This window comes from Dasypus novemcinctus, chromosome 1 (genome assembly GCF_030445035.2).
Source record: "Dasypus novemcinctus isolate mDasNov1 chromosome 1, mDasNov1.1.hap2, whole genome shotgun sequence".
Lineage (NCBI taxonomy): Eukaryota > Metazoa > Chordata > Mammalia > Cingulata > Dasypodidae > Dasypus > Dasypus novemcinctus.
Window position 1 is genome coordinate 207,197,706 of NC_080673.1, and position 26,902 is coordinate 207,224,607.

The 26,902-nt window shown below is 60.9% G+C and overlaps 1 protein-coding gene and 1 pseudogene across 2 annotated transcripts in view; both read left to right on the forward strand.

Annotated features, from left to right (window-relative positions):
- The window catches only part of ZFYVE28 (zinc finger FYVE-type containing 28), a 124,587-nt gene that overhangs the window by 17,724 nt on the left and 79,961 nt on the right, over positions 1-26,902 (forward strand). The gene's annotated exons all lie outside the window — the stretch shown is intronic.
- Positions 12,974-19,851, forward strand: LOC139438712 (putative monooxygenase p33MONOX pseudogene; annotated as a pseudogene).

Below are 26,902 nucleotides of genomic sequence, written 5' to 3' on the forward strand. Positions count from 1 at the left end.
TTGTCCGCTTCTGTTGTCGTCAGCGGCATGGGAAGTGTGGGCGGCGCCATTCCTGGGCTGGCTGCTCTTTCTTTCACGCTGGGCGCCTCTCCTTATGGGGCGCACTCCTTGCGCGTGGGGCTCCCCTATGTGGGGGACACCCCTGCGTGGCACGGCACTCCTTGCATGCATCAGCACTGCGCATGGGCCAGCTCCACACGGGTCAAGGAGGCCCGGGGTTTGAACCACGGACCTCCCATGTGGTAGACGGGACGCCCTAACCACTGGGCCAAAGTCCATTTCCCTCCATTCTATTGTTAATTTCATTTATTGTGCCTTGCATTCCCATAAGATCTGCTGTTTTTCTATGTATGTTTTCAAATTCTTTGTGCTCCCCTAGTGTCTTCTTAATATCCTTAATCTCTTTAGCCATCTCATTGAGTTTATTAAGGAGATTTGTTTGAACATCTATGATTAGTTGTCTTAACTCCTTTATGTCATCTGGAGGCTTGTCTTGTTCCTTTAACTAGGCCGTATCTTCCTGTTTCTTGGTGTGGATTGTAATTTTTTGTTGGTGTCTTGGCATCTGGCTTACTAGAGTATTTATTCTAGGTGCAGTTTTTCTCTTTAGCTTAGGGCTTCCTGCCCTTTCATCTTTGCTGGTTGTGCAGTAGGAGCCAAGGATGTAGCTGGTGCTGTAAGCTCTGGATGCTCAAGCTGCCCTCATTGCACCAGGGATGGATGAAGCTTCTCCCAACGTTCTCCTTTGCCAGGGGTAGGGACAGAGTCACAGCTGTGTGGAATAATCCAAGTGCAGGCCTAGACTGTAGTTGCCCAGAGAGACTGATGAAGCTTCACATCCCTTTCTCCCCTGCCTGGGGCGGGGATGGAGCTGCAGGTGTGGGCAGCAGTCTGTGCAGTGCAGGTCCAGGATGACTGCAGTTGCCCTGGTAGACTTCCGATTATTCCGTCTGTGCCAGCCAAAGGTACCTACAGTTACCTGGCTAGGCTGGTTCAGGGCCCCCAGCCTCCTCCCTGCCAGGGGTGGGGCCTTCACCTAGGCTGGGGCTGCAGGCTGATCTGGGTGAAAGAAGCTGGTTCCCACCAGCACTGTGATTTACAGTCAGCCCGGCTTCCCCTCAGGCTGTGGGTGCTGTCAAAATGGCGGCCACTTTCTGACTTGGATAGGCTCAAACTTTAGCTGTCCTCAGGATTATACTGTAGCTGCTGAATTTACTCCTCAGTAGCTGAAGTCGGTGCCCAGCCGTCACTTCCTTCCCCATTTTGGGCAAGTGGAGCTTTTAATTCCAGCCATAGAACAGCTCCCGAGGAGGCTTGTGCCTCCAGTGGAGGATGGCACCGGCCTCCGGGGCGTGGAGCCTCTACTTGTGAGTCTTTTCTGCACATGGGCAGTCTCCTCCTTCCACTCCCCCAAGGACATTGCAGGATGCTCTTCTGGCCTCCTGGAGCCCCCCATACAGGTGCTTCAGCTCCAGGGAGCTCTGGGTGTTTGCTAACTGCCCTGGAGCAGGAGCTGACTCTAGGAGCGCCTTACTCCGCGACCATCTTGCTGGTGGTTTCTTGTTTATTCTTTTGTGTTTTGTTTGTTTGTTTCCATTTTTTTCCTAATGTGAAAGATACTTAGGCATTGGATGGATTCTCCGTATGGCCTGAGAGTGACTGCTTGAGATAATTTACAGAAGACAGAGGCCCAAGGAGCACAGCAGGGTGCCACTTAGGGGGGTGGGGTAGGGGTGGGCTGGAGGGAGGGGGCTTCTCTCTGGAATGTGCCAGGCCACAGGAGTGGGTTCACTGCCAACCAAGTGCATTGCTTTGTTTTCTTTTAAATTGAGGTGAAATTCCCATAACCTAAAAGGATCCATTAAAATTTTTAAAAAAAATTTTTATTTTTTTAAGAGGTACCAGGAATTGAACCTGGGACCTCGGATGTGGGAAGCAGGCACTCAACCAATCAAGCTACGTCTGCTCCCCTAAAGGCACCCCTTTTAAAGTGGACAATTCAGCAGCGTTTAGGGGGTTTGCGATGACACCCACCAGCTCTGTCCAGTCCTAAAGCATTGTCATCTCCCCGAAAGGAGCCCTGGCCCACTAGCAGGCACCCCAGCCCCCCCCCCCCCCGCCCCGGCCACCGCTCTGGCCTCTACGGACGTTTCGTGTGCCTGGAGCCAGCCCCCTCTGCCCCCGTGGCCCAGGCTCTCGCTCAGCGTGGAGCTTCACGACCCCTCTGTGTCGTCGTGTCCCTGGCCCCTCATGCCTTTCTGCAGCTGGACGGGGCCCCCGTGTGGGCTCGCCACGTGTCTGTCTGTCCCTTTGTCCCACGGACTTAACCCCGCGGCGTATCTGCTTGGGGATGCCGGGCCGTGAGGCCGTTCTAGTTTAACTCTTTGAGGAGCCGCCAGACCGTCTTCCACGGCGGCCGCGCCTTTCACCCCACGCCGCTGCTTTTTAAGCAAGAAGTTGGCGCTGTGATGCCCTTGAAGGCCTCGTGACATCAGAGGGCCGCGGCGTGCCCCGTGAGACCAGCACGAGGAGGCGCCGCGCCACCCTAGCGACGCGAGAACATGATGGCCTGCTCATCGTAACTGGCCTCGAACTCGTCGGGGGGCTCGAGCACAGAAAACGCCCCCGGCTCCCCACCCCGGCCCCGGGCTCGTGCCGAGGGTGGGGTGCCCTTCCGCAATTGTGTCGTCTTGCAGGACACAGCTGACCTCGAGACACGGCGGGGAGCCCAGTGGGCCTGACCTCACCACACGCGCCTTAAAAGCAGGATGGGGAAGTGGATGTGGCTCAACAGATAGAGCGTCCGCCTACCGCATGGGAGGTCCGCGGTTCAAACCCCGGGCCTCTTGCCCCGTGTGGAGCTGGCCCATGCGCAGTGCTGATGCGCACAAGGAGTGCCCTGCCACGCAGGGGTGTCCCCCCCACAGGGCCATGTGCAAGGCGTGCTCCCCGTAAGGAGTTGCCCAGTGCAAAAAAAGCGCAGCCTGCCCAGGTATGGTGCCGCACACACGGAGAGCTGACACAGCAAAGAAGAGACAGTTTCCTGGTGCTGCTGACAAGAATACAAGTGGGCACAGAAGAACACACAGCGAATGGGCACAGAGAGCAGACAACGGGAGGGGGGAAGGGGAGAGAAATAAATAAAAAATAAATCTTAAAAAAAAGGCAGGCTGTCCAAGAGCGTCGAAGCCCTGGGGCTTGGAGGTGGGGCGTTGGGAAGGGGCACCGGGCCCCGGAGGGGCTGAGAGGCCGTCGGCCGACTGCTGATGTGGAAGTGGGGCCTCAGACCTACGGTCGCGAGGAGCTGGGTTCTGCCAGAGCCTGAACGAGCCCGAAGTGGGGTCTCCCCAGACCCCCCAGCCGCGCCTTGATCCCAGCCTCGCGGTGCCTGGGGCAGGGAGCCCCGCCTCGCCGCGCTGGACATCTGACCTGCAGACGGGGCGCCCATCCGTGCATGTTGCTTTTACCCGCCAAGTCTGTGCTCGTTTGTTACACAGCACAGGAGACTGACCCACAGGGAACAGGTGCACTGGGCTCCCGGGGACACGCCCTCAGGAGAGGCCCACGCGGGCAGTTTCACTTTGGCAGCACGTGGGAGGACAAGGGCGTGGCCACCATAAGCAGGTACGAGGAGAGCACCAGGGATCTCGACACATCGTACAGCGTCGTGGCCGTTCAGAGTCCAGGGCGCCCCGACACAGGCCAGGGGCTCCCTCGAGCTCTTCTCCCCGGGCCTTGGGTGCTCAGAAATGACCAGACGAGATGCTGCTTCTTATCTGTATTCTCTTTGGAAGATAATTGATCTTAAAGGTAACTCATCTCTTGGGAAGCGGACCATATGGGAGGACCAGAGTTCAGTCCCCGGGGCCTCCTGGTGAAGAAGAAGAGAGGGCATGCCTGCGCAGCGAGCCGGTGCCTGCGCGGCGAGCTGAGTGCCCGCGTGGCGAGCTGAGAGCCTGCGTGGCGAGCCGGTGCCCGCGTGGCGAGCCGGTGCCTGCACGTGAGTCACGCAGCAAGATGATGACGCAGCAAAAGGGGGATGAAGGGGAGAGTCAAGGTGAAGCACAGCAGAGACCAGGAACTGAGGTGGTGCAATTGACAGGGAACCTCTCTCCCCATCAGAGGTCCCCAGGATCGAATCCCGGTGAATCCTAGAGGAGAAAGATGAGAAGACAACACAGACAGCAAAAACAGCAGGGCAGGAGGTGGGGAAGGGGAAATAAACACGTCTTTAAACAAAAAAGAAGAAAGATAACCGATCTCATAGTAAGCGCTGGCTGTGGCGACAGTGGCCTCAGGGCGGGGGACGTTGTGTTGGATGTGGTCCTACTCCGCGCCGGGTGGTCTGGCAAGCGTGACGTGGCCTGGGGGCTGCAGTGTGGGCTGGAAACCAGGGCGGCCACGAGACCTCAGGAATGAGGTGTGCGCAGTGGCCGGCAGCGGGGGTGGAGTGGAGTTGTAAAAATACCCACGAGGAATCCAGAAGGTGGGACAAGGGTAAAACGGGGACAAAGAACAGATGCGGCGACAGCGACCGAGTCCAGCCGCTCCTTGGCCGTTGTGAGGCCCTGGGCAGGCCCTGGCACTTCTCCATGTGCTGGCTGGGGGCCTTGGTGCCCGCTGCCTGCACGGGACTTGAGGGGCCTCGGCCAGCCAGGGGCCAGGCTGGAGGGCAGGGCTCAGCCCCTTGTGCAGCTGCAGGCCCCAGCTCTGCCGCGGTCACTCCCCGGCCTCAGGGATGCGGGGTCCTGCGTCCACCACGGGCCCCAGTGCTGCGGCGGTCACTCTGTCAGCTTGGGGTGGGGACACACCCCCCATGGGCCCCAGTGCTGCGGCGGTCACTCCCTGGACCCGGGGTTGGAGCGCACACCTGCCCCTGCGGGGATCTCCAAGGCCACCACCCGCTGTCCCTTTTGTCAGGCTCTGGCGCCAAGTGCCCTGGGGGCAGCCTGGCCTGTCCCCTGCGGCCGGCGCCCCTATCCCCCCCATCCCGGGCCGCCCTCTGCGGGTGGGAGCGCAGGTCCTCGTCTGTCTGGGTGGGGAGCGTCATGCCGTGGGGTCTTCTCTGGGGCAGGGGGGGTGGGTGTGGGAAGGCCGCCTGGCGAGGGGGAGACCTGGCTCGCCGCGCCCTCTGCGCTGGGGCCCCTGGCTGGCCCCCCGCAGGCTCCTTCCCCTGGAGCTGGGGACGCCTGAGGCGAGAAACTGGTACGTGGCTGGTGCCCTGGACCCGCGGGTCGTCCAGCTCTGCCTGGGCTTCCAGAAACTTCTCTGAGGACCTGCGGTTCCTTGTGTCCTCTCGGGCCCGCCTCCCCCGCTTCCCCGAGCGAAGGCGCATCCTTCGGTGAGAATGGCTCTGGCTCGTTAGGGGTCACGGTGGAACGGCCTGAGGCCAGGGTGGGCCTCCTTACAGGAGTGAAAGCAACACCCCCGCCCCGCATCGTGGCCTAAACCTGGGGAAGGGACACGCTCGTCACAGGCACCCCGGCCGCAGGCGCGAGGGCTGAGGGCAGCTGCCGCAGAGGCCCGCGTGGGCGTCCTGGGGCACCTTTCCCAGGTGTTTCTCCAGCCCTTCCAGCTGTGTGGTGAGCGAGCGCGCGTGTTCGGGACATTTCTGGAGCGCTGTCCGGGCCCTGCGGGTCGCTTCTCGTCTCCCTCAGGAGCGCCGAGCCCCTGGCCGCGGCGGCGCTGCCTCCTCCCTCTCCTGGGCCCCTGCCGGATGTGGGGGCTCCTGCTCTGGGCCGTCACCTCCTGGCCGGGGCTCAGCTGCCCCCCTGACTGCAGGGGGCCTCCGGGGGTGGCCGTGGCTGTCGGGGTCCCCCTCACACAGGGCAGCTTGAAACAGCAGAACTGTGCTCCTCGTTCTGGGGCAGGACGCCAAAGCTCTCCCCGGGCGCGTGGCTCGTTGCTGCACTCGGCCTCCGCCTCCCCTGGCCTCCGCCTCCCTGCAGCCTCTGCCTCCCGTGGCCTCCCCCTCCCATGGCCTCCGCCTCCCCAGGGCCTTTGCCTCCCCTGGCCTCCGCCTCCCTGCGGCCTCCTCCTCCCTGCAGCCTCTGCCTCCCGTGACCTCCCCCTCCCGTGCCCTGCGCCTCCCGTGGCCTCCGCCTCCCCAGGGCCTTTGCCTCCCCTTGGCCTCCACCTCCCCATGGCCTCCTCTGTGTCCCTCCTCCTGCATCTCTTTTGAGAACTCGTCGTTGGATCTGTCCCACTGGGTCATAGGGACCACCCCCCCTCATCTCACAGCCCTTAATGCAACAAAGCAGCAAAGACCCTCGTTCCAAATAAGCTCCCGGCTGCAGGTTCCAGGCAGACAATTTCGGGGACCATGGCACGGGGTGGGGGAAGGTGGCCTTGGCATGGGTGGGTGCAGGCCCGAGGCTCAAGGGTCCGAGTGCCCACGTGTACCCCCCACAGTGGTGAGTAGGGTGCATGCTTGCACGCGCTTATGTATGTACACATGCATGCACACGTGTGGGCATGTGCACGTGGGGTGCGTGCACACGTGTGTACGTTTGTGCATGTACATTGCTTGTGGCGTGTGTGTTCTTATCAGCAGCGCGTAGGTGCTTTAGAGGCCAGTGGGTGCCTCACGTCCCGCCCAGTGCCTGGGGCATCTCTGATGCCCCCTCCCCTCGAGGCTTTGTTCCCTGCTGTGATCCCAGGAGCTGGCCCCCTAGAAGGGCTGGGTCCGCCTGAGAGATCCGGGGGCTGGGGGTGTCACCGCAGCCCCCCTGCCCGGGGTCTGGGGGCTCGCCAAGCCTCCCAGCCCTGAGTCAGGCTCCTGGAGGAGCGCCGAGTCCTCTGCGCTGGCCTCAGTGCCGCCTGCTGCCTTCCCAGAGAAACTGAGGCAGGCGGGCGGTGGGCGGGGGGCGGGCTTCCTGGGTGCTCCGGGGAGGAGGGGTTCTGGGAAGACGCTCCCTTGATGGCCCCTGGGGCCCCCGCCCTGGCTCCGCGGTCGTGGCTGCTGGTGGCCCCTCCGGGTGTGGCCGGCGCATGGCGAGCGCCCGGGTGAGGTCTCGATGGCCGCGGTCGCCGCTCGGGCTCGGCAGGGCTCATGGGGTCGGCCGGGCCTGAGGAGCCGGGGCTGGGCTGCGCTCCGGGGGCGTCCCTTCCCGGGGGAGGGGGCCCAGCCCCGGCTCCCGCGTGGGCGTCCCCTGGAGGTGGGCAGGGGTGGCCCCCGCGGGCGCGGCTCGGCCTCTGGCTTCCCGGCGCTCGTCTCTCTCGGTCCCCCAGCACCCGCCCTGCCGCGGCGCTTCCTTCCCTAAAAGGCCCTCCACCTGGAGGAAGCCTGGGTGGGGCTGGGGGCTCGGGCGCCGCAGGCTCGTCGCACTCGCTCTTCTGCGGACCCTCTTGGCGGAGCCCCAGGCCGTGTCCTCTGGTGGGCTCGCTGCGGCCCAGGCCCCGCAGCCCCCTTTTCTCTGCACGCCTTCCCGTCCCGTCCTTGCCGTGGCCAGGCCTGTGGGCCCCCCCCCCCCCCCCGTCACAGCGCTGGCCTTTCCGTGCCGCCCCCCCCCCCCGCGCTGCTCATTAGCATAGACCCCCAGTGTGACCCCAGAGTCACAACACCTCCCAGTGCTTGGGGACCCCAAAGGCGCAGGAACACGGCCAGGCTCTTGGCGCAGAGCTCACGCTTCGCTGCACCGACGTGTTGTGGCAAGACCCTCAAGAAACCCCCTTTGCGAGCCAAGACCCCCCGACAGCATCCCCCGGGGCGTTTCCTTCCCAGGGAGCCAGCCCCTGGGCCACGGGCGCCTGGGGGGCTGGGAGGGACGCGGGGTGGGCCGGGCCTGGCCAGGCCGAGCCCTCTAACATCAGAGAAGCCCCTCGAGGCCGCGTGGCTCATCGGGTGCCCCTGGGGCCCACGTCGTTGCGGAAGTAAGGGAGGCGGAGGCCTGCCAGCCCGTCCCTGGGGCCCTGCCCCTTGCTGTGGGACACCCCGCATCAGGGGCGGTCAGGAGCTGAGGCCACGCAGGCCCCACGACGGTGGCCATGGCACATTCGGGACTCGACTGGGCTTTCTGTACTGACCCCCGGACCCTGGAGGCTTTTGTTTCCAGGGGAGCTCTGGGAGTGACCACCACAATCGATACTTACTGTCAGGAAAGGAATGAAAGCAGGTCACTGCCGGGGCCCTAGAGGATGGTGAACTCTGGACGGGCTAACCTTTGTACTGAAAGGAAGAACCACAGAGGAAATGCGGGTGGGGGGGCCTTTCCAAGCGTGGCTCCCCCGTGGCAGAAAACAGCCCCAAAGTTAAAAGCCACGTGACAAAAGGGGGAAGAATGGCACGGATAAAAGTTCCTGTGAATCAGAAAACTAGGAGTGCCCTGGGAAACACAGGCAGAGGACGAGGCCCCCACGATGATTAGGCTCAGAGGCACGCGGTGGAAAACAGCCCCAGGGGTGACATTTTGGGACCCAGATGGCTGCTAAGGGCCAGTCATCACATCTGCATTCCAGCTGTCAGGAAGGAGGAGCCTGGAAGACAGGCTTGTCTCTGCTTTCACGTATCCCACTAGCCAGATCCTAAATCACATAGCACATCTGGCTGCAAGGGAGGCTGGGAAATACAGTTTTATTCCAGGGAGCCGGGTGAGCGGCTGAGAAGTGGGGTCTGTTGCTCCAGTGGGAAGAATGGGGGCAGAGTTGGGGTCAAGTGCCCCAAAGGGGAAACCCCTGACAAGCCTCAGAAGCCAGTGCTCGCCCACCAGACACGTTCTCCCCCGAGGGTTTCGGCCCTAGACACGTTCTCCCTGGAGTCCTGGACATGCCCAGGCCCCACAGCTCCGTGTCGGGGTGGGGGCCTGGCCCTGGCCACCTGCGTCCTCAGGCCCCTCTGGTGGGCCTCCGGCCGGGCTTGGCCGCTGGGGGCCCAGGGAGGGCGGCCCTCGGGTCTGCCCCCCTCGGTGCTGGGCTCGGGTGCCCGTGCTGGCGCCACGCCCTGCGCTCGCGTCCCGCCCACCTCTGGCCCCGTGGCTGCCCGCGGTAGATGCGGGGAGGCCTCTGCGTCCTGGTGGGACCCCAGTGGGCCCGAGCGCCGGGGGGCAGCGGGGCCTGGAGGGGCGGGCCTGCCAGCACGACCACCCAGGGAAGGAGCGTGCCGCCCCCCCCCCCCCCGCGCAGGGCTCGAGCGCGCGGGTGCAGGCGGGGGGCGGGGGGGAGCGGCCTGGGCTGCCCGGCGGGAGGAGGGCGCGGGGCTGACGTGCCTGCTGCGCCACCGACGGGAGGGCGAGCGGGGAGCGGGCCGGGGGCGCTGGGCCGGGGACGGCTCCCCTTGACCCTGCCCCTGTGGGGGGCGCTGGGGGCGGCGCGGGGTCAGCATGGGGGTGGCACGGGGATGTGCGACGGCCGGCACCCCCGGAGTCTTGGGCTGGCCCCACTGAGGCGGGCGCAGGGCGTCGTGGAGTCGCTGGCCCCGCCGCCGGCAAGGACCCCTTGGCTTCCGCAGGCTCGGTCCGCGCCTGGGAACTCGGGAACGCCTCTCCTGGGGCTCGAGGCTGACGGCCCGAGCAGGTGGCGCTGAGCTCCCGTCTCTGCCCGGGGGCCCTGGGCCCGCAGCCCCGTCCCGCCCCGCCCCCGGGGTCTGTCTGCCTCCCTCTTCCTCCATCGCAGGGCCCGGGGACGGCCACCCCCAGGCGACCCACCCACCCCGTTTCACCTGTAAGGACTATTCCCAGCCCGTGGCACTGGGTGTAGGGCCGACACTTCTTTTCCGGGGACGGGATGCACCCCACAACAGCACGCCCCTCGGAAGGCGCTCAGGAACCCAGATGTGCTTGCGGCTCGCTGGCCACCGCTGACCTCGCCAGGAGGACACGTGCACACCAAAACGTAAAGGCAGTCTCGAGGCTGAATCCAGTTTACTCTCTAATGTGCGATTTATCCGTAGACACGTTGTCCAGAAAGACCCAGATGTTTCTATCCCAGTAAGAAGCAGGTTTCTGATATAACCCTACTGTGAAACAACTTTCAGGACTCCTCTTAGACATATGTTGTTTTGCTCAATTGTGTTCTACTACTACGACGGGAACTCCATCTAGAACAGTTTTTGGGGAAGTGTATTTGACTCAACTGATAGAGCATCCGCCTACCACATGGGAGGTCCACGGTTCAAACCCCGGGCCTCCTTGACCCGTGTGGAGCTGGCCCATGCGCAGTGCTGCCGCACACAAGGAGTGCTGCGCCATGCAGGGGTGCCCCTGCATAGAGGTGCCCCACGCGCGGGGAGTGCGCCCTACAGGGAGAGCTGCCCAGCGTGAAAAAAGAGCCTGCCCAGGAGTGGTGCCGCACACGTGGAGAGCTGATGCAGCAGCAAAAAGAGACACAGATTCCCAGTGCCACCAGATAAGAACACACAGTGAATGGACATAGACAGTAGACAACAGGGGGGAGGGGGAAGATAAATGAATAAATAAATCTTTAAAGAAAAAAAAATAAAATGGTTTCATGCTTGGAGCCTCATAGTCGCAAGATGCTAAAAATTTTTAAATTCAATTTAAATATTTGTCCTTGCTGGGATGCTTGCTAGGTGATCAACAGAGACTTTCAGACATAAAAATGTATTACCTGAAGGTAGAGTTGCACGGGGGACGTGCGAGGAGACTCACGGGAGACCCGAAGAGGCACATGGGGACGCAGAAACGCAGGGGGCGTGGAGTGGAAAGCAGACCCCAGAAGGCGCGGGGCTGGGGCTGAGCCTCCCGCGCTTGCTGGCGAGAGGGGAGCATCCCTGAGTATCACCGAGCCGTTTGGAGCCCAGGAGCGATGGGTCAGTTTTATCGTTGAATGTCGGTCAGTGTGACATGCTGGCAGGTCCAGCGCCTGCCGTTCTGGGAGTGTCTCCTGAGCACGTGGCTGTCAGCTCATCTTTCCTGGCTCTGAAGACCGGGTGCTGCGGGTTCACGGTGGAGTCTCGGCAGCCGAGGAAACCAAGTCCCACCCTTTGCCGCTCTTTGGTTTTGGAGGGCCCTGCCTCGCCCCTTTCCTGGCATAGGTTCCACTGCAGGAATGCGCATTTGGGGTCACGGCCACCCTGAGTTGCCCCCCTCTCCCCCTGGGCCGGGCTCTGTGGCCACCCAGTCAGTGGGCCCTGTGGCTTGCTGGGTGACCACCTGCTGCCGTGGCTGCCTTCATGCCCACCCAGCCTCCTGGAGCTCCCAGGCATCAAGTGCAGACCTGCCCCGGGGCTGGAGCCCCCATGCCGAGCCCTCACGCTGAGCCCCCGACCTGCCCCCGGGCCGGAGCCCCCATGCCAAGCCCTCATGCCAAGCCCCTACCTGCCCCGGGGCTGGAGCCCCCATGCCAAGCCCTCATGCCAAGCCCCTACCTGCCCCGGTGCTGGAGCCCTCATGCCAAGCCCCCACTCCAAGCCCCCATCTGCCCCCAGGCCGGAGCCCCCATGCTGAGCCCCCCCCGCCCCTGGGGCCGGAGCCCCCACGCTGAGCCTGCGGCATGGGGCTCCCACCTGGGGCAGTCGGGGGTGGCCTGGGAAGGGACTTGCCCTCAGAGTCTGACAGGCTTCACCTCGCCTCTCCCTTTTCTTTGGGAATAGTCAAGATCTGTGGCAGTCCTCGGGGAACGAAGACGCTGGGCGTAAATGCAAGGCGGTGGTCTGGCTGCCCCTGGCGGTGTGACCAGGTGGCCGAGGGCAGGAGCGGCGATGGCTCTGGGCGCGGGTGGACGCCCGCCCTGGGAGGACCGAGCAGGCCCCGCGGATACGCCCGCCTCCTGGCCGTGGGCCGTGCGGGACCGTGACCCACTCTAGTGACAAACAGGAAGGCCGCGCAGAGGAGGCAGGCAGCGGCTTCTGAGAAGTGCGCGGGCCGTGCCCAAGTGGGGAGTTTGGGGGGGGCTCCCCTGGGGTAGAAACAGAAATAAAAGCGGCAGGGTGCGGCCGAGGGGCTCCAGCCAGTGTCCTGCAGGAGGGAGAGCCACGCCGAAGCAATGACCGCCGAGGGCTTCCCTGCGCCGAAGAAAGACACGCGTCCCCGGAGGAAGATACGCTGTGTGTGCCGAGGATGAGGACGCCGAGACGCCTGAGGACAGAGCATGGGACGGAGAGGACACCTCAGGTCAACAGAGGATTCACAGCAGTGCGTGCGTAGGCGGGGGGCGGTGCGTGGAGCCCGTGGCGTTGTCCACAGCTTCCGTCCACCTCGTGGGTGCTCACGCATGAACGAGGTACTTGGGTACAATTCTTAAAAGTTAACAGAAAAGACCAGCTACAGAGGGAGGAAAGCGCCCGGCAGAGTTCTCAACACCCACTGGGCAAAGGGAGACTGCTCGCAGGGCCAGGGACTGCAGTGGCACTTTGTGTCCAGATAAACTGACCGCGAGGAGGGCGGGGGAAGCAAAGGCAGTGTTCAGGCAGATGTCATAAAAAGTGGATTACGGTGGCAGACTTGGCCCAGTGGTTAGGGCGTCCATCTACCACATGGGAGGTCCGCGGTTCAAACCCCGGGCCTCCTTGACCCGTGTGGAGCTGACCCATGTGCAGTGCTGATGCGCGCAAGGAGTGCCCTGCCACGCAGGGGTGTCCCCCACGTAGGGGAGCCCCACACGCAAGGAGTACGCCTGTAAGCAGAGCCACCCAGCGCGGAAGAAAGTGCAGCCTGCCCAGGAATGGTGCCGCACACACGGAGAGCTGACGCAACAAGATGACACAACAAAAAGAAACACAGATTCCCGTGTCGCTGACAACAGAATCGGACAAAGAAGATGCAGCAAATAGACACAGAGAACAGACAACCGGGGTGGGGGTGGGGGGAGAGAAAAAAATCTTTAAAAATAAATAAATAAATCTTTAAGTAAATAAATAAATAAAAAAGTGGACTATTGAGAGGCCTTGCCCTGGAGGACGCAGGCCACACCTCACAGCCTGCGCGCTCAGGTACGAACCCAAGACTTTCAGTGTTGCCGCCAGCACAAGACCACGCACACGTGGCCTGGGTCGGGCCGCGCCACCGTGTCTCGAGAGATGCGGGTCCTTGAAACCTCGTCAGTGCGGAGCTCGGGCCGCAGGCTGCCCGGGGGCGGTGGAGAACAGGACCCGTGATGGGCTCTTCCTAGGAAGCTGCTAATTTGCTGTGGCTGGACAGTGCCCCTCATTAATATCTGTGTGTCAGCGTAATCGTCACAGCATTCCACTGTGGTGGCAGGGACGCAGCCCAGGAATTCTGTCTAGAGAAAGCGCCTGTGCCCCAGTCTTTCAGGGGCTTTGAGACAACCAGAACACCTGCTCTCTTTTTTTTTTTAAGATTTATTTATTTATTTACTTCTCTCCCCTTTGCCCCCCACCCTGGTTGTCTGTTCTCTGTGTCTATTTGCTGCATGTTCTTCTTTGTCCGCTTCTGTTGTCAGCGGCACGGGAATCTCTATTTCTTTTTGTTGCGTCATCTTGCTGCGTCAGCTCTCCATGTGTGTGGCGCCATTCCTGGGCAGGCTGCACTTCCTTTAGCGCCGGGCGGCTCTCCTTACGGGGCGCACTCCTTGCTCGTGGGGCTCCCCTACGCGGGGGACACCCCTGCGTGGCACGGCACTCCTTGCGCGCATCAGCACTGCGCATGGGCCAGCTCCACACGGGTCAAGGAGGCCTGGGGTTTGAACCATGGCCCTCCCATGTGGTAGACGGACGCCCTAACCACTGGGCCAGGTCCGCCACCAGAGCACCTGCTCTTGAGCCTAGCGGGCCTCTGGGCAAGATGTCCCTGCCATGGGGACGTGCCACTGGGCCCTCGAGGACCCTTCGCCCACAGCTCCTCCTCCATCAGGCGTGGGCAGCATGTCCTGGAAGCCCGTGACTCCAGAGCGCAGGTGTGAGCGCCTTGCCAAGGTAGAGGAAGGAGAGGCCAGGTGTCCCCGTCACCGGCCACTGACAGTGTGGACGAGGTCCCAGCGGTGAGAGCCAAAGCTGCCCATGTCGTCATGAGTTCTCCGATCAAGGGCAGACCCAGGAGAGCATTCAGCATTCTGAGCCACAGGCAGGCTGAGATGCCGGCTGCACACCCCACGAGGGCCTTCCCTCCGAGGACACCGGGTGCCTGCGCGTGGCGGGAGCTCTCCACGCACCAAGCTTCAGGGCGCAGAGATAATCAAGGAAGAAAAGCAGCCTGTGTGGGCCCAGCCTGCTCCAAGCAGCGCCCCCCACTCTGCCCCTGGACAGAGAGCCCGAGGCTGGCTCGCTTCTGGTTCTCCCACCTGGCCCCAGATTCTAGCATCGAGGATTCCAGAGGTGGGGTTAAGGACAGAAACTTGGGAAACGGATTTTGGCCCAGTGGTTAGGGCGTCCGTCTACCATATGGGAGGTCCGCGGTTCAAACCCCGGGCCTCCTTGACCCGTGTGGAGCTGGCCATGCGCAGCGCTGATGCGCGCAAGGAGTGCCGTGCCACGCAAGGGTGTCCCCCGCGTGGGGGAGCCCCCGTGAGGAAAACCGCCCAGCGTGAAAGGAAAGTGCAGCCTGCCCAGGAATGGCGCCGCCCACACTTCCTGTGCCGCTGACGACAACAGAAGCGGACAAAGAAACAAGACGCAGCAAATAGACACCAAGAACAGACAACCAGGGGAGGGGGAGGAATTAAATAAATAAATCTTTTAAAAAAAAAAAAAAAAAAAGGACAGAAACTCATCAGGAACGTGGAGCCTCTTTGGCCCCAGATCCCTCCAGAAATCTGGTTCGGGGGCTTGGCCACCCAGGTCTGTAGGAGCGCAGACGGCTTCTCCAATGGGCCAGATCCCACACAGCGGGGGACCCGGTGGTCCTCCTGCCACCCAGGACGCACGTGCCGGGGATGGAAGGGAGGAGACCGCCGGCACGGACTCATAACCTCAAACGCTGGGACTCAAACGTGCTCACGCCCGCCGGCTTCTGGAGCCGGGGGCTCTGGATCAGGGGCGTCTTGCTCCGTACCTCATATTACTTTGGCTCTGACATAGCAAAAGTGTATTTTAAAAAACCCTATTAAACTGAGGCTAGAGCTGGAGACAGAGTTGGCTTTTCAGAAACATTAGCACCTAGCTTGCCTTTTTTGTGTGGAAGAAGCCATTTGTTCTACTTTAGTTCAAAGTTAGACTAACTGACCTCAGCCGTAGTGTGCCAGGGCCCTCGTCACCTATTTTTATATCACGTACCCTAGACAAGAGCTTTAATTGTTGCTTACTAGGTAAATAATGTTAGCGATGTTGCAAAACCCAGGTTCCTGCTTGATTCCTTTACCAGGAGCAGGTGAGCACTGACAAGTCGAGGCGCAGTGCACCTGCTGGCGGGTTAAAGCCGCCCCCGCCCTCTTTTTTTTTTTTTTTTCTATTCAAACTCTGTGTGGCCGCAATACCAATTGGACAATGAAAGTCAACGGTGAAAATACGCACTTTTTTTTTTTTTCCAAAGATTTATTTATTTAATTTCCCCCCCTCCCCTGGTTGTCTGTTCTTGGTGTCTATTTGTTGCGTCTTGTTTCTTTGTCTGCTTTTGTTTCTTTGTCCACTTCTGTTGTCATCAGATGGCACGGGAAGTGTGGGCGGCGCCATTCCTGGGCAGGCTGCACTTTCTTTTCACGCTGGGCGGCTTTCCTCACGGGCGCACTCCTTGCGCATGGGGGCTCCCCCACGCGGGGGACACCCTTGCGTGGCACGGCACTCCTTGCGCGCATCAGCACTGCACATGGCCAGCTCCACACGGGTAGAGGAGGCCCGGGGTTTGAACCGCGGACCTCCCATATGGTAGACGGACGCCCTAACCACTGGGCCAAAGTCCGTTTCCCCCCCCCCCCCCCCGCCCTCTTGACGCTGTGCTGCTCCTGCGACCTGGCCTTGCAGGGGACGGGGGACCTCAGATCTGTTTGAGATGCTGGTACAGACATAAGCCAGTCTGGTCAGGGACCTCTCCTCCTACTGTTGGAACTGGACTCTCAGCCTTTTGGGGAGACCTGAGGGATCTCCGCATCTTGCGGCCCGTGCTGTGCGCAGCTTCTCCTGGGTCGGTGCCATTGGAGGGGCGTTTCCCTTCCATGTGTCACCGAGCAAACCCAGGTCTTGTGTATCCTTTCTTGCACTGTAAAGTGAGATTAATTTTAGGGAAGTGGACTTGGCCCAGTGGATAGGGCATCCGCCTACCACGTGGGAGGTCCGCGGTTCAAACCCCGGGCCTCCTTGACCCATGTGGAGCTGGCTCATGCGCAGTGCTGATGTGCGCAAGGAGTGCCCTGCCACGCAGGGGTGTCCCTGTGTAGGGGAGCCCCATGCTCACTCGCGTAGGGGAGCCCCACTCGCAAGGAGTGCGCCCCATAAGGAGAGCCACCCAGCACGAAAGAAAGTGCAGCCTGCCCAGGAATAGTGCCTCACACATGGAGAGCTGACACAGCAAGATGACGCAACAAGGATAGACACAGATTCCTGGTGCCGCTGACAATACAAGAATAGAAGCGGACACAGAACACACAGAGAATGAACACAGAGAACAAACAACTGGGGTGTGGGGCGGGGGGAAGGGGAGAGAAATAAATAAATCTTTAGAAAAATAAATGAAGTGAGGTTAATTTTAATTTAACTCCAATTTGGTTGAAAACTTCCTGAGGCTTTCTATAGATCCATGGATGTTTAAGCTTTTTTAAAGTCAACAAGATGGTAACCACAGTCAGATTATAGTCTTGAGGTTTCTGTGAAAATGTTATTACCCTATTTTGATTTCTTTGTTTAACCCAAGACCTGAAACCATTTTTTCTGGGTGGTGGAGGAAATTAAGATTTCTGGGGAAGCGGATTTGGCTCAACAGATAGAGCATCCGCCTACCACATGGAGGGTCCAGGGTTCAAACCCAGGGCCTCCTGACCCATGTGGAGCTGGCCCATGAACAGTGCTGATGCGTGTAAGGAGTGCTGTACCGTTCAGGGGTGCCCCCCGCGTAGGGGAGCCCCACGCGCAAGAAGTGTGCCCCATAAGGAGAGCCCCCGTGTGAAAAAAGTGCAGCCTGCCCAGGAGTGGCTCTGCACACACAGAGAGCTGATGCAGCAAGATGACGTAACAACAACAAAAAAGAGACAGAGATTTCTGGTGCCACTGACAAGAATGCAGGAGGATACAGAACACAAAGCAAATGGGCACAGAGAGCAGACAACTGGGGGTAGGGGGGGAAGGGGAGAGGAAAAAAATCTAAAAAAAAAAAAGATTTCTGTATGAAAGCATTTCCCCCCAAAATGAACCCCTTACCTTTATACACATATATACCTTACCGAAGAGAGGGAGAGGAAGCTGCCTTTGTTTCTTCTCGCTGTTACTGTCCAGTCACTGCCTTGAGCCCTGTCTCAAATGCCTGCGGTTTCGTGTTTGGATATTATTTTATCTACCTAAGGAGCCCTGACCTTCCATAGAGGGGTCCTGGAATCTAGCACGATCAGAGCAATTAATTTATTTGTGTCTTCTCTTTTGCTTAGTTTCTCTTACTTGTCTTGACAATAAAAATCCTTACTCCTTTCTCAAAAAAAAAAAAGGATTATTATAGGATGCATGTCTCAGAGAAGACGACGGGATGAAAGAAACGGCAGCGAGGGCGGGAATTGATGAAATGTCAGCAACCTTAATTAGCTATTGATTCTTTAATAAATTATGTCTATAAAAGAGAAAACTGAGGCTCCAGACCAGTGCTGTCCAATAGAGATACGACGGTGTCTCAGATGCAAGCAGCACATGTAGGTTTAAACTTTCTAACAGCTGCATTGGAAAAAGGTAAGGCGTGGGTGAAGTTGTGGTAATAGAGTGTAATTAGCCCAATGCATCCACAGTATTATGTTCTCACTCAGTGAATGAATTCTGAGCTTATAGTTTGTTTTTTTGTATGTAGAAGTCCAGCTGCTGTTTTATGCTGTCAGTCCCCTCGTTTCGGACCAGCCCACGTGGCTGCAGTGACCACTGGCTGTCGGGGTGCCCCCTGGGTGGGACTGGGCTCCCCAGCCCGGGCCGAGGGGGGGTGGCGCTGCCCCATGTCGGGGTGCACGCTGCTTTCCTCGCCGCTTCCCCAGGCCCAAGCTTCGGGCATTGGGCGTTTGGGGAGTGCATCCTCGGCCGCTCGAGCATCCCTGGACAGCTCAAGCGGGAGCTGACGCCTCACGGGTTTGGGGATGTCCAAACCAAGTGCAGTGTCCCTCTCCGGAGCGGGTGGCGCCCTGGCTTGACGGCCACATCTCTGCCCGGCACGGCCCGTCCCTCCCGCCTGCCCCGTGCCCAGATTTCCCACTCATGTGGGCTCCAGGTGCATCCGGGTGCCCTGATTCGGCGTGGCCTCCCTTAGCCCGCCGGTCGTCTCGGGTCCTCTTAGGGGGGCCGCCCCCACGGGTCACTACGGGTGCTGTGGTCACTACGGGTGCTGTGGCTTCGGCGCGGGGCAGCTCAGCGCAGGCTTGGCGTGGACGAGGGCGCCGGCTCGCCTGTGCTCTGTGGACCCCGGCCCCGCCGCGTGGCTGCCCAGGGCCGGCCTGGGGGCAGACCCCACGAGTGAAGTTCGCTCAGCGTGGCCATGAAGCCGCCTGGGCACCGTCCCCATGTCCCTGCCTGATGCTGGTGACCTGCGACCTTGACCCCTTGACCCCGGCCCCCGCGCAGCACGACGTTGCCCCAAGTGAGCAGGGACAGCGTCCCGGCGGCGTTTATCTCCTGTGAAAGCGCACGCTGAGCGACGCGGCGCTAGAGCAAGCCCCCCGCCGCGGGCTTCGGGGAGGGTGTGCGGGCCATGCCGTGGCCCCGGGGCCGCTTGTGGACATGCCAACCCCCAGCAGGTGCCCTCAGAACCTCGGACCAGCCCTGGAGGCGGGCGTCCCGCGGACTCCACGTTGCCGTCGGCGGTTTCGAGCAGGCCCGAGGCGGGAAGCGGAGCCTGCGGGTAGGGGGCCGGGCCAGCCCACGTGTGGACGCCGCTCCCCTCCGGGCTGGGCCACCACGCTCCCCGCCAGGCCCGCCTGTGCCTGTGGATCAGTTTCGAGCCCAGGTGGCCACGGCACGGCCGTTGGGGGATGACGCGGACGCAGCGCGCGATGCGTGGAAACACGCATACAGGGCCCTCTGCCCGCCGTGTGTGGGGGGTGGAGGCGGCCGGGGTGGCTGGACGCCCGCGTCTGCGTGGACACCTTTTAGGCTGTAGGCGTGTCGAGGCAGGAAGGCCCCCTTGTAAACGCCAGTCCCCGACGGCCGTCTGCCCCTAGCAGCAGCCCGCTGCCGGGGTGCCGGCGTGTCTGGGGACCCCCGCGCCTGCTGGGTTTTGTTCGGTGAATCGTGCTCCAGTTGTCGCGTCTTGGGGATTGGGGAGCTGTGCCCTGGGGCCGCTCCGTGTGGATGGACAGACGTCCTCATTTCAGGCTCAACAGCGACCTTCCTGCCACACAGCATTGGGGCTGGCTGAGGACCCTGTGCAGGGCCCCGGAGCGCCAGGGGACCCTGGTGAGGGCGGGGGCAGGAAACCAGAGCCCGCGGCTGGGGGAGCTGGGGCTGGACCCCAAGGTCGGGAGGGCAGGGGTCCAGGGAGCGTCTGGGTGCCGGGGCGGCCCCTCTCAGTGAGCCCCCTTCCTGCCCACGTCCCCTCCTCCAGGCTGGCCACCAGGAGGCCCTCCTCTCCATCCTCTCGCCCCTTCACACCACCCCCACAGGACCCAGGCACTGCCCTGGCTTCTGCAGACTCACTGCTGAGCAAGACCCGCTCCCTCTCGTCTGGGGCTGACCTTCCCAATACTCTAAAAACAAACGGACAGACAAGGAAGATCCCGGAAGGAGACAAGTACGAGGCCGAGAACCAAGAGAGCCGTTGGCAGAGAGGATGCGGGGGCTGCTGTGAGGCTGGCCTGGGGAGGCTCTTGGAGGAGGCAGCTCTGAGCTGAGGCCTGAATGGGACAGAACACCTTTCCAGGTGCAGGAGGTGGAGGGACCCGGGCCTGAGCAGGGGGGGCCCACTCAGAAGTCAGCAAGGGGGACCAGGGCCACTGCAGGGAGGGTGGGAGGCCAGGCCCCGGGAGGGCAGGGATGGGGTGGGAGGTGTGTGTGTTGGGGGGGGCAGCAGCCCAGGGCTACGCCACAGCCTCATCATGCAGTGGTGCCTGCAGCGGTGCCCCAGCAGACTGGAACAGCACCTGGGAACTTGGTTGCAGAAGGATGTCGTGCCAATAGTCCAAACGGAAAGAAAGGAGGTTACCTCCTCTTGCTCCCTCCCTGTTGAACAGTCTCTGGGCTCTCTCCCTCGCCCGCTTGGGCCTGGAGGAGCCTCGGGGTCACGGCTGGAAGCAGGGGGCTGGGCTGCTTCTGGAAAAAGACCCAATTGGTGCTCAGGTTTTTAAACTGTCATTTTTCTCGTATTTTATTACCTAGTTGCAGATGATAACTAAAGGGACAGTCAGTAGAACTACTCAGAGGTGGCCTTTTGCTGAGCTGCCCACATGCTTCTGCTTTTCAAAGCCGGAAGAAGGCAGAGGGGCTGTGGCTCGCGCTGCCCTTTCATTTTCCGTGACTGACTCTAAGCCATGCTGTGTTTTCAGCGCCGCCTCTAGCTTTTACGAGGGCTTGAACCCCCGGCGAGGGGCGCGGCGGAGAACGCGGGGCATAATGGCGTGGTTGGCCCTGCAGGGGCTGTGGGCAGCCGGTGGTCCCAGGGCCGCCGGGCTGAGGCCAGGATGGACGGTGCTGTGGCTGCAGGACTGCCTTGTGTTCTCGGCACGGTTTTCAGCAGAGCTCGACTTTGCAGGCAGGGCGTGCCGAGGCGTTCTTCAAGAAGGCTGGGGCGGGAGTTGAGATGGAACCTTCTGGCTCACCTTTGGGCACCTGGAGGGAGCCGCTGGCCAGCCGCCTGCTCCCGAGCCTTCTGTCGTGGGGTGGGGGCTAAGTTCCTGCCGGGGGACATGTGGACCCCAGGGCCTCCCCCGCGGTGCCCAGAGCCCGCGGGTGCCTTGGGGAGGGGTAGGCCCTGGACCCGCTGCCCCTGGGCGGCTCGAGGAGGGGTCCAGTGAGGGTCCCCGGTCCAGCTGAGGGTGGTCCGGCCGCCCTCTCCCAGCTTGGGATGCTCAGCCCACCACAGCAAAGCAGCCCTGGAAGAAAAGTAGTCCCCGGTTCTCATCAAGGGGAACGACCCCCCCCTAGAGCCACTCCGGCTGCCTTGGGCCACCCCCAGCCGTCCCCTATGGTGCCCCTCCGGCGGGCTCACTTCATGGACGGGCCTGAGCTCTTCCCCCCGTCCAGTGGGCCGCCCTGCCGGGTCCCCCGTCCAGACCTTCCGGGGGCGGGTGGCAGGCAGTGACCACTGCAGACGCCGTGGGCAGCAGCCCCCGGCTCTGGCTCCCTGCCCCAGCAGGTGCAGGGTGGCCACCGTCCCCTGGGGAGGGGCGGCGCACGGAGGCTCCACTCGAAAAGTTGTGTTCCCTGCCCGCCCCGTCGAAGGGCGACCTTTATTCCGTTTGCTGTGTGTGCTTTAACCCCCGACTGGAGGACGCGCACCTGAGTTCTTCCCTTGCCCACGTCCTTTTCCGAGCGGACGCCCACGCGGCTCTTTCTGCCGTCTGCCGAGCCCGAGGGGCATCCGTGTACGTATTTTCCTCTAAAAATGCGTCACAAGAAAGTACAGGCCCGTGACTGCTATTCTGCAAGTCACTTTACCGCACCCCCATAACCTAGCACGTTTGGGGAGCAGCGTGTTAAGGAAAGCGGCGCTGGCTCGGCACTTGAGCGGACCGTGTTGCGGATGCCCTGCAGCTGGCAGCACCGTCCGCCCAGTGCCCATGGCCAGGCGGGAGCTGGGAAGTGGGGTGGGCAGCGAGGGGCTGAGGACGTGGCACAGGGGACCCCCTTGGCCACGGCCTTTGATGAACAGGAGCTGCCACCGCCCTGACGAGGGCAGAGCAGGGCCGGTGCCACGGCGAGCCCACAGAGCCTTCACTCAGCTCCTCCCAGCATCCACGGTGCACTCGGGCACGGCCTAAGGCTCTGGACTCTGACTCTGGGCTCTAGCTCCGGGTTCTGGACTCGGGCTCTGGGTTCTGGGCTCTAGCTCCAGGTTCTGGACTTGGGCTCTGGGTTCTGGACTCTGACTCTGGGCTCTAGCTCCAGATTCTGGACTTGGGCTCTGGGTTCTGGGATCTGGACTCTTACTCTGGGTTCTAGCTCTGGGTTCTGGACTTGGGCTCTGGGATCTGGACTCTGACTCTGGGCTCTAGCTCTGGGTTCTGGATTCGGGCTCTGGGTTCTGGGCTCTGGGCTCTAGCTCCGGGCTCTTGACTCTGATTCTGGGCACTGGTTTCTGACCTGCATCTGGATTCTACACTCTGGCTCTCTTTTTTGGTTCTGGGCTCTGGACTCTGAGTTCTGGGCTTTAGACTCTGGGAACTGGCCCTGACTGTGGGTTCTAGACTCTGGGCCCCAGCTTTGGGCTGTGGATTCTGGGCTCTGACTCCTGGCTCTGGTTGTGGGTTCTAGACTCTGGGTTTTGAACTCTAGACTCCGGGTTGTACCCCTGGCTGTGGGTTCTAGACTCTGGTTTCTGAGCCCGGGCTCTGGTTTTTGAGCTCTTGGTTCTAGGCTGTGGTCTCTGGCTCTGTTTTTTTGGCCCTGGGCTCTGCTCTGGGTTCTGGACTTAGGGCTCCAGCTTCTGGGTGTGGGTTCTAGACCATGGGTTCTGGACTCTGCTCTGAGTTCTAGACTCTCGGCTCTGGCTCTGAGTGAGCAGAATTCTGGGGGGGCTGGGTCTTGTTCTCTGTGTCCCCCCTCAGCAACACAATTTGTCTAAAGAGCACCTGGCTGGTAGGGTGATGCCCTGGAGGGGCTGGAGACACAGGGAACCCCATGACCCCCCAGGTGTGGGGGCAGGTGTGACCTGGGTGGGCGTGAGCCCAGGACTCCCGTCCCACGGCCTGAGGCAGCCAGGCTCCCGTGCAGGAACCAGGGCACGTCCTTCTCCACTTGGCGTGTCTGGGGGGCTGTCAGCTGGACCGATGCCAGGCCAATTCATAGACAAACGAACCAAATGCTGCAAAGCGAAGGGCCTTTCAGGCCCCCCCGAACAACGCAGGACAAGGCACCGTCCCCCCAGCCTGTGCCGGTCACCTCGGGCGGCACTGCTGCAGCCCTGAGTGCTCCGGGAGCACTTCCTTGTGTCCAGTCTAGAGCAGCCCGCGGCGCTCCTGGGTGGACGTGGGAAAGCAGCCCGGCCAGAGCAGCTCCAGGCCCTGACTCCCCGTGTCCCCGTGTCCCCGTGTCCCTGTGAGGACTGCGGCCAGGGACGGGCCTCCCAGGACCACCACTCAGGAGCCTTCCTCCGAGGAGGATCTGCATGTGGCCAGCAAGTGCAGGAGGTGCTTGGCGCCCTTGGTCGCTGGGGAAGTGCCCGTCAGAGCCATGATGCGGGCCCGCTCCTCCGCGCTGGGAGACCAGACTCAGAGGACGGAAAGTAGCAGGTGCTGGCAAGACTGCGGGACCCAGCGCTCAGCACGCTGGTGGGGTGCCCCAGGTGGGCCCGAGCCCCACCCCTGTCCACGCCCCCATTAGCTTCCCACGCCCGCCCATGCCCCCATTAGCTTCCCACGCCCGTCCACGCCCCCGTTAGCTTCCCACGCCCGTCCACACCCCCATTAGCTTCCCACGCCCGCCCATGCCCCCATTAGCTTCCCACGCCCCATCAATGCCCCCCATTAACTTCCCATGCCCGTCCACGCCCCCGTTAGCTTCCCACGCCCGTCCACACCCACATTAGCTTCCCACGCCCACCCACGCCCCATTAGCTTCCCACGCCCGCCCACGCCCTGTTAGCTTCCCATGCCCCATCTATGCCCCCCATTAGCTTCCCACGCCCGTCCACGCCCCCGTTAGCTTCCCAGCCCCACATCAGCGCCCCCATTAGCTTCCCACACTGTCCACGCCCCCCATTAGCCTCCCACACCCGTCCATGCCCCCGTTAGCTCCCACGCCCTGCGTTAGTGCCCCCCATTAGCTTCCCGTGCCCTGTGTTAGCTGCCAGCCCCCCCATTAGCCTCCCACATCCTGTGTCAGCACTTGTCCTTATAAACCCACATCCCAGCCCTGCTCAGCCCAGCTCAGGCCAGGAGCAAGCGGGAGCTCAACTCAGGAATCAACCACGAAACAGGCGCCACTCGCACACCGTGGCCTCGGGCTTGCGGCCCTCCCCCTTGGCGCCTCCTCGGAGCTGCCCTTCCGTTAGCAGGCTGGTCTCCAGAGGGAATGCTTCTGTCTAGGTTTTGTTTTTGTCGTCTTTTAACAACGAAGACGTTCATTGCTATGAATTTAGCTTTGAGTAAATACTGATAGAATGTGATTTTAAAAGCCGTTTCTGTGGGGTTCTAATTTATTCTTTTTATGAATTTTCGGTTCCATTTCCTAACAGGATGAGTTCCTATTTATATCAATGGTTTTCCTTTCTGGTGGAAATTTCATTTATGGATTTCAAACATTCAATTTAAAATTTAATGTAAAATGTTGAAAAGGCTGGCTGATTCGAATCAAAGAGTGCACCGAGAAAAGCAAGCACTTAGTCGTAATCGACTCTGTGAGCCCATTGTAAACTTATTTTTATTTATTCTTTTTGTGGTACCGGGGCCTGTGATCCTGGGACCTTGTATGTGGGAAGCTGGCGCTCAACCACTGAGCCACATCGGCTACCTTGGGTTCATTTTTCATTTGTTTACTTGCTTGTTTTTGTTTTGTTGGTTTTTTTTTTTTGTTTTTAGGAGGCACCAGGGACCAAACCCAGGACCTCCCATGTGGGAAGCAGGCGCTCAACCACTTGACCCACATCTGTTCTCCAGGGCATTTTTTTTTTTAGATTAAAAAAAAAATTTCTCCCTCCCCCCCCATTTCCCCCGTTGCTCCCATTTCCCCGTTGCCTGCTCTCTGTGTCCATTTGCTGCCTGTTCTTCTGTGTCTGCTTGCATTTTGTCAGGCGGCACCAGGAATCTCTGTCTCTTTTTGTTGTTGTTGCGTCATCTTGCTGTGTCAGCTCTCCGTGTGTGCGGCACCATTCCTGGGCAGGCTGTATTTTTCGCACAGGGCGGCTCTCCTTATGGGGCGCACTCCTTTGCGTGGGGCTCCCCTACGCGAGGACACCCCTGCGTGGCACAGCACTCCTTGCGCGCATCAGCACTGTGCATGGGCCAGCTGCACGTGGGTCAAGGAGGCCCGGGGTTTGAACCCTGGACCCCTACATGGTAGGCAGTTGCTCTATCAGTTGAGCCACATTTACTTCCCTCTATTAGCTCCTTTTTAAAAAAAAGATTTATTTATTTATTTCTCTCCTTCCCTGCCCCCCTTCTCCAGTTGTCTGTCTCTGTGTCCATTTCCTGTGTGTTCTTCTGTGTCTGCTGTATTCTCATTAGGCGGCTCCAGAACCCATCCTGGGACCTTCTGGAGTGGGAGAGAGGCAGTTACTCTCTTGCACCACCTCAGCAGCCTGTTCCGCTATGTCTTCTTATTTTCTCTCCTTCGTGTCTCTTGTTGGGTCATCTTGCTGCGCCAGCTCTCTGTGTGAGCCGGCACTCCTACACGGGGTGACATTCCGATGTGGGCCAGCACTCTGTGTGGGCCAGCTCGCCCTCACCAAGAGGCCCTGGGGATCGAACCCTGGAGCTCCTATGTGGTAGGCGGGAGCCCAGTTGGTTGAGCCACATCTGCTCCCCCAGGGCCTTTTGATTGTCCTGTTTTTGGTGGCCCCCTCAGCCAGGATGGGTCCTAATCCATTACTGGAGACCTTACAGGGCAGGCCCAGGGAGGAAACCCCGGGAAGCAGCCAAGCCAGAAGTTGGTGAAACCGGAGGGAGAAGACGCCGCCGTGCGCATTGCCACGGGGTGGGAAAGCCGTGGAGTCTTAAGGCTGGCTGCGTGACAGAGGCGCAAGGCCGTCGGTTCTGTCTGCGCGTGCCTGTGGCCGCCTGAGTGACCACACGCCCAGACCGCAATTGTCATCACCTCGTACTCTGCATACGTAGAAATGGAAATTTAGCACCAAGATAGTTGTAGCAGTTTGATATTATTGATGAATTCCAAAGAGAAATACTGGATTGTGATTGTGAACTGGTCTTTTCTTCTGGGCATATTAGATTATATTGGATTCATAGGTTTCCTTGGTTAAGTGATCAGGGAAACCTCTTGTGCCAGTAGGGCATTGAGCCCCCACCCTTGGTGGGTGGGAACCCACAGATAAAAGGCATGGCAAAGGACAGAGTTGAGGGTTACTGATGTTGGAGTTTGATGCTGAAGCCTTAAGCTGGAGCCCTGCGGAGTCAGCTCACAGAGAAAATAGAAGCCAGCCCCAGAGAGGAACCCTGAGCCCAGAGAGAAGCAAGACCCTGGAAGGGAGGAACCCAGGAAGCCTGAACCCTTGCAGACGTCGGCAGCCGTCTTGCTCCAACACGTGAAAATAGACTCTGGTGAGGGAAGTAACTTGTGCTAAATAAATACCCTTTACAGAAACCAACTGATTTCTGGTATTCGCATCAGCACCGCTCTGGCTGGCTAATGCAATAGTCTTGCTGGATTCTGTTCATCAGGACGAGTTTGGTTTACAAGTTTCATTCATCTACTTCCCAGGACCCCTGCCTGGAGGTTGCATCGCTCGTGGGGCTGGGGTCCAAGCAGCGCCTGGGGTCCGCGGCGGGCAACTGACGCAGTCGGTGAGGGTTCGTGTCCTGGCCCACGGCCTCTGGAGGGAGCTTTGGTGCCTCCGTTTGCAGAGCCGGGCCAGAGGCCCGGGCACCCAGGGGCCCCTGCAGCAAGAGGACAGCAGGGCTCACCTGAGAGGCCCTGGCCGGTGCGTTCGTGCCCTGGCCCCGACGGCGCCTGCTGGCGTGTGTGACCTCGGCTCTCCTCGCCGGTGTGTGGGGCCGTGGGCCGGTGGCGGTCGGAGCCAGGCAGCCGGAGCCAGGCAGCCCGAGGCGTCCGTGC